At 36.0% G+C, this 6,572-nt stretch overlaps 1 long non-coding RNA gene across 1 annotated transcript; it reads right to left on the bottom strand.

The window, feature by feature from the left end:
- Window positions 1-4,547: 4,547 nt before the first annotated feature.
- On the bottom strand, window positions 4,548-6,022 carry LOC137805975 (uncharacterized). The gene is made up of 2 exons (XR_011080289.1): window positions 5,892-6,022; window positions 4,548-5,740 (listed from the first exon to the last, which is right to left on the bottom strand). It is a non-coding gene; the product is annotated as an uncharacterized lncRNA (long non-coding RNA).
- Between the last annotated feature and the right edge of the window lie 550 nt (window positions 6,023-6,572).

Here is a 6,572-nt window from a genome sequence, read left to right as displayed (position 1 = left end):
GCTTCACTTCAAACGACAAATTTTCTTTGACCTGGATAGAATCAGACTCTAGAATGTGGCTAGGATCAGGCACATACTTTCGTAGCTGGGATACATGGAAAATATTGTGAATGTTAGCTAAAGGAGGAGGCAAAGCAATTTCATAAGCCACAGGGCCTATTCTCCTGAGAATTTGATAAGGTCCTATGAACTTAGGAGTCAATTTCTTGGATTTGAGTGCTCTTCCTACACCAGTGAACGGTGTAACTCTAAAAAAGACATGCTCACCCGCAGAGAATTCTAAAGGTCTTCTTCTTTGATCTGCATAAGATTTTTTCCTGCTGAGAGATGTTTTCAATCTTTCCTGAATCATTTTGACTTTCTCATTGGTTTGTTGTATTAATTCTGGTCCAATTAACACACTCTCACCATCCTGAAACCAGCACAGAGGTGTCCTACACTTTCTTCCGTACAATGCCTCGAAAGGAGCCATTCCTATGCTAGCTTGGTAACTGTTATTGTAAGTGAACTCTACCAATGGTAGAATTTCATCCCAACTGCCCAAATGATCTAACACACAAGTCCTAAGCAAATCTTCTAAGGACTGGATAGTTCTCTCTGATTGTCCATCAGTTTGAGGATGGTACGCTGAACTAAGTCTGAGTTTAGTCCCCAAAGCTTCTTGAAGTGTTTGCCAGAATCTGGAGGTGAATCTAGGATCTCTATCTGAAACTATGCTGGAGGGTACACCATGCAATCTGACTATTTCATCTATGTAAATTTGGGCCAACTTTCGCATAGAGATTCTCAATTCTATAGGTAGGAAGTGTGCCGTCTTTGTCAACCTGTCCACTATGACCCAAACAGAGTCATGCTTCCTCAAAGTACGTGGTAAGTGGGTAACAAAATCCATTGAGATACTATCCCACTTCCACACTGGAATGTCTAACTGAGTTAACATGCCTCCAGGTCGTTGATGTTCAATCTTTGATTTCTGACAAGTCAGGCAAGCAGCTACAAACTTAGATACATCATTCTTCATGCCATGCCACCAATAAGACTTCTTGAGATCTTGATACATCTTGGTCATTCCTGGATGTAAACTGAGTTTGCTTTTATGACCTTCAGATAACACTGTTTGCTTTAGTTCATTATCCTCTGGTATACATATTCTATTTTTGAATCTCAAAATACCATCCACTCCTAAAGAGAAGTCTTTAGCTTTGTCAGTATTTAATAAGCCCATGAAGTTCTTCAATTTTGAATCTTCCAACTGCTTCTCCTTCACCTTCTCCAGAAATTCATTAGTTATAACAAGTGTATTACAACTAATGCAATTTGAAGACATGGAAACCTCCAAATTCATACTCCTGAAATCTTCAATCAATGCTAGCTCTCTAATCATAAGCGACGACATTTGTATCTTTTTACGACTCAACGCATCTGCAACAACATTTGCCTTCCCAGGATGATATATTAACTGGAAATCATAGTCTTTTAAAAATTAAATCCATCTTCTCTGCCTCATATTTAACTCCTTCTGATCAAACAAATACTTCAAGCTTTTATGATCACTGAACACATTAAAACTAACTCCGTAAAGAAAATGTCTCAACATTTTTAAAGCAAAGACAACTGCTGCCAATTCTAGATCATGAGTTGGATAATTTCTTTCATGCACCTTTAACTGACGAGAAGCGTAGGCAACAACTTTCTTATTCTGCATCAAAACACAACCCAATCCCTGATAGGAAGCATCACAGAAAACTTCAAAAGATTGATTGGTATCAGGGATTGTCAATATAGGAGCATTAGTCAACCTTCTTTTCAACTCTTCAAAGCTTTTCTCACATTGTTCAGTCCATGCAAAAGGATGATCCTTTCTAGTCAATTGGGTCAAAGGAGCCACTATTTTAGAAAAACCTTCTATAAATCTCTTGTAATATCCTGCTAACCCGACAAAACTTCTAATTTCAGTAACTGTTTTAGGACGTTCCCACTGAAGTACAACCTCCACTTTAGAAGGATCTACTGATATTCCCTGTGCAAAGATGACATGTCCTAAAAATTGTATTTCTGACATCCAGAAGTCACATTTTGAAAGTTTAGCATATAACTGTTTTTCTCTCAAAATGTTCAGGACGGTTCTAAGATGTTCTGCATGTTCTTCCCTTGTACGAGAATAGATCAAAATATCATCTATGAACACTACCACAAACTTATCAAGAAAAGGTCTGAATATCCGATTCATATAATCCGTGAAAATAGCTGGAGCATTAGTCACCCCAAATGGCATAACCAGAAATTCATAGTGACCATACCTTGATCTAAAAGCAGTCTTCTGAACATCTTCCGCTTTCACTGAAATTTGGTGATAACCTGAGCGCATATCTATCTTAGAAAAGACAACTGCTCCATGCAACCGATCCAACAGATCGTCAATTCTAGGAAGAGGATATTTATTCTTTATTGTTAACTTGTTTAATTGTCTGTAATTTATGCATAGACGTGACGAACCATCTTTCTTCTTCACTAATAGCACTGGAGCTCCCCATGGAGAAACACTAGGTCGAATGAATTGCTTCTCCAATAAGTCTTCTAGTTGTTTCTTCAATTCACCTAACTCCGCTGGTGCCATCCGATATGGAGAAATTGACACGGGGCCTGCTCCGGGAATCAAGTCTATTGCAAACTCTATCTCTCTTTTAGGTGGAAGTCCAGGAATCTCATCAGGAAATACATCCATAAACTCCTGAACTACAAACATATCTTTTTGTACTTTATTAGTAACTATAGAACAAGCCAAAAGCATAAAACATTCTGCACCTTCTCGTATCTCTCTCTCAAACTGATGAGCTGAGATAACCTGCATTCTTTCTAATTTAGGGAAAATTAACTTCTTCCGACCACAATCTATAAGGATATGATTAGCAGACAACCAATCCATTCCCAATATAACCTCCAAATCTTTTAGAGGTATACAAATCATGTTGATCTTGTATCTCTGCCCATCTATAATTACTGGACACTCAGCACACATGGAAGAAGTTACTATAATACCTTCTGTTGGTGTAGATACCACCAACTCAAATTCTAATTCTCGGACTGACAACTTAAGTTTCTTAGCACAATCAAAAGATATAAAAGAATGGGTTACCCCATAACCAAAAAATACAGATAACTGTGTTCCGAGGACAGAACAAATACCTCTAACAAGGCTATCAGATTGCGAAGCTTTAGCTCCACTAATAGCAAAAACTCTGCCAGCAGCTTTGAGTTTTTTTATTACTATTTTTTTGTACTTGCTGCACTCTGCCAAAATTTGGACCTCCCAATTGGACACGACAGTCTTTTGTTGCATGACCATACCTGTGACATCTATCACATGTCACATTTGACACTGAATGAGGGCAAAATCTAACAACATGTGACCCACCGCATCTAAAACATTTGAAATTAGTTGGTGATTGAGAACTAGGTCTTCCGCTGCTATAAGATTGAGGTCTGAAATAAGGTTTCTTTCTATCTTCATATTTAGGCATGCTTTTAGAAGGTCCTCCCACTTGAGGCTTAGCAAGTCTGCTACTATTTTTCAAACTCTCCACTACTTTTGCTTTCTCCACTAGAGCAGGGAAATCTCTAATGGACATAGGAATCACCACTTCTTTAAGTTCTTGCTTCAACCCAAACTCAAATTTTCTACATCTCCAAGTCTCAGTCATGGTCTGGGTGTAAAATCTAGCTAGGTGTTTGAACTTAGTAGCATATTCAGTGACTGAAAGATTTCCTTGTTCCAGCTGCATGAATTCAATTTCTTTTGCATACCTGACACTATCAGGAAAATACTTCTTTAGGAATCTTACTTTGAAGTTCTCCCAAGTGGCATCTTCTCCTTTGTCTTCCATCATTTGCTTCATGCCTATCCACCAGAATTCAGCTTCTTCAGTTAGTACATAAATGGCATAGGATAACTTTCTCTCTTCAGGGCATTGAGTAGCTTCAAAGATTCTTTCTATGTCTCTCACCCACTGGTCTGCTCCATCTGGATTTACCTTGCCATTAAATCTGGCCGGATTGTGTCTCAGAAAATCCTCCAGACTAAAGGTATGGGGTTGTTGATGAAGCTGAGATGCTTCAGCTGCTAATCTAGTAGTTTCTAATTGATGAAGGGCGGTTTGATGCTGTTGTGCCATAGTAGCACTCTGTTGTTGCAAGGCTGTTGCCATTATCACTATTGCCCGAGCTAAGTTGGGCATATCTACTGGCGAAGGAGGAGTAAGTGGACTACGTGCCATCTACTAAGCACGTAAAGAATTGGGTTAGAAATTACTAAAATTTTCAGCTACATCTTTAAGACAAATTAACTTAAAATAAATAATCACACAAAATAGATACAAAATCAATCAAGACTTATCTCTAAAATGTACTCTAACGGTTTAGAATTAAGATAGAAAATAATCTTGATCCAGTCATGAGTGTGCACCCTCACCACTCTATCAAGATTCTTTTCATTCTTAATACTTTCATCTTTATTCATAACAATTAATTTGACTCAAACACAAACAAGATTTCAAGAAAAACAACTTTGTCAAACATCTTATTAGAAACTTTTAACTAAGTCTTGAGGCTAGACTTAAACAAAAATCTACACGCAGGAGAAACAAAATAAACCCACTACCCTCAGGTTATCCTAAGGATGAACCGACTCTGATACCATTAAATGTAACACCCCATAATTTACATATAACTATTACAATACCGGTTTTACATATTTCTATACAAGCTTACCGTTTTTCAAAATATTCCTAATACGTGATTAGGACATATAGAAATACAAATATTCACAATATAAGTTTCAAAATCAACGCCTTAAAACTCTTCTGATCCTCAGACACCTGTAAGATCATCTGCTCGTGTACGTAGTACAGTCATCGCAGTTCAAACACAACAAGAAAAGCAAGGGTAAGCTAGTGAAAATAGAATTTTATAATATACGCAATTAAATCAAAAGAGAAAACCAAGTTACATGATCAATTTCTCAAATTATACAATCTTCTTCAAATCCCAACATTAAAACAATCACATAGATCTCACATGGATCTACACATCCAAGATATTCAACAAACAACGTCTTCCGGAAGACCCGTATTAAGTAAGTCCTACCAGAGACTATCACCTGATCCAAAGATTACCAGCGAATCCAACATAAAGGATCAGGGTAAGTTCAATACAACCCAAGCCGTGCATCTCATATGTCACGGTGTGCATGAACTCCCCCATCAGCTTCTCACCACCTGATATCTTAATCTATGTGACTTAGATCATCAGTGAAGCTCGGAGATCTCTGTTACCACATAGGCATCAATACTTAATACACAGCAAACATCAGTCCATACATTATCCCAAATGTATGAATTCAATTCCATACCATTCCGTCAATACAATATCATTCCAAACACGATCCACAACATTAAAAAACGTAATTAAAATAAAAAAAACAATACTTAAATATTAAACCATCAAAATATAATATTTTTGCAAATTTAAATAACATATAAACAAACAACCCAATATATATAACACACAACATGCCTGCAAGAAAAATTGAATATTGGGACCACGTCCCTTCCGCATTCAGATCTTCTATCCTAGGGTGCTATTAAAAATTAAATTTAGCTTCCCTTACCTCAATTGCTTGCTTTCCAAGCAACTTTTAGAATTTTATTCCCCACCGTTTGGATAAGCTTCAAGATTTACGGGCCTAATGCAAATTATCCAAACATAACAAAATTTCAGTATATAATAGAATAAGTTGAGAGGATTAAACTTCTCAACTGACCCCACCAAGATTGATAACTAAATCCTAAAGAAAAATAGAGAACAAAGGATATTTAGAGTAAAAATGAACTTACTCTGTTTGAAAATCTGATCGGGTAGAAATGTTCCTTAACTCTTCTGCTACAGCGTGGTATGATCAGATTCTAAAATAGATGAAGATTGGGAGAGAAATTAAGAGAGAGAGAAGAGAATTGGAGAGAGAGAGAAAGAAAGAATGTGTGTGACGGTGGGTCTTTGGCTTCTGCTTCTTTTTTATACTGTTACACAACCAACCATGTTTGATATATATTTGCTAACGAAATAAATTTCAATATTAATTCAGAATAGAAAATAAAAAAATTTAAGAAAAGTTATACTATATAACATTTAAATACAACAATTAAATTAACGATAACTTGTAAGTAATAAATCTTATACTTTTTGAAGTAGTTAGTTATATATTGATATTTGAATGGACAAGTGTTCTAGGAATTTATCGACATACATATCTTCATGAGTATACATCTTTAAATCCAAAAACAATAGAATTGTTCTCAATCAATTCTAAATATCTTTCTGATTGTCTAAACAAATTTAATGAAGGAAGAGGGACCCACATCCGTTAGTAACCTTTAAATATGAAATATTAATAATTATGGAAGATTAATAATTGTAAATTAATATATATATAATAGAGAGAAAATCCAAATCTTCAATTTTTTTGCTGAAAGATTCAATGTAACTGTATCAAAAATTGGACTTAGAGAATATTGCCT

This window comes from Phaseolus vulgaris, chromosome 3 (assembly GCF_000499845.2).
Source record: "Phaseolus vulgaris cultivar G19833 chromosome 3, P. vulgaris v2.0, whole genome shotgun sequence".
NCBI lineage: Eukaryota > Viridiplantae > Streptophyta > Magnoliopsida > Fabales > Fabaceae > Phaseolus > Phaseolus vulgaris.
This window is presented reverse-complemented; position numbering and strand designations above follow the sequence as displayed.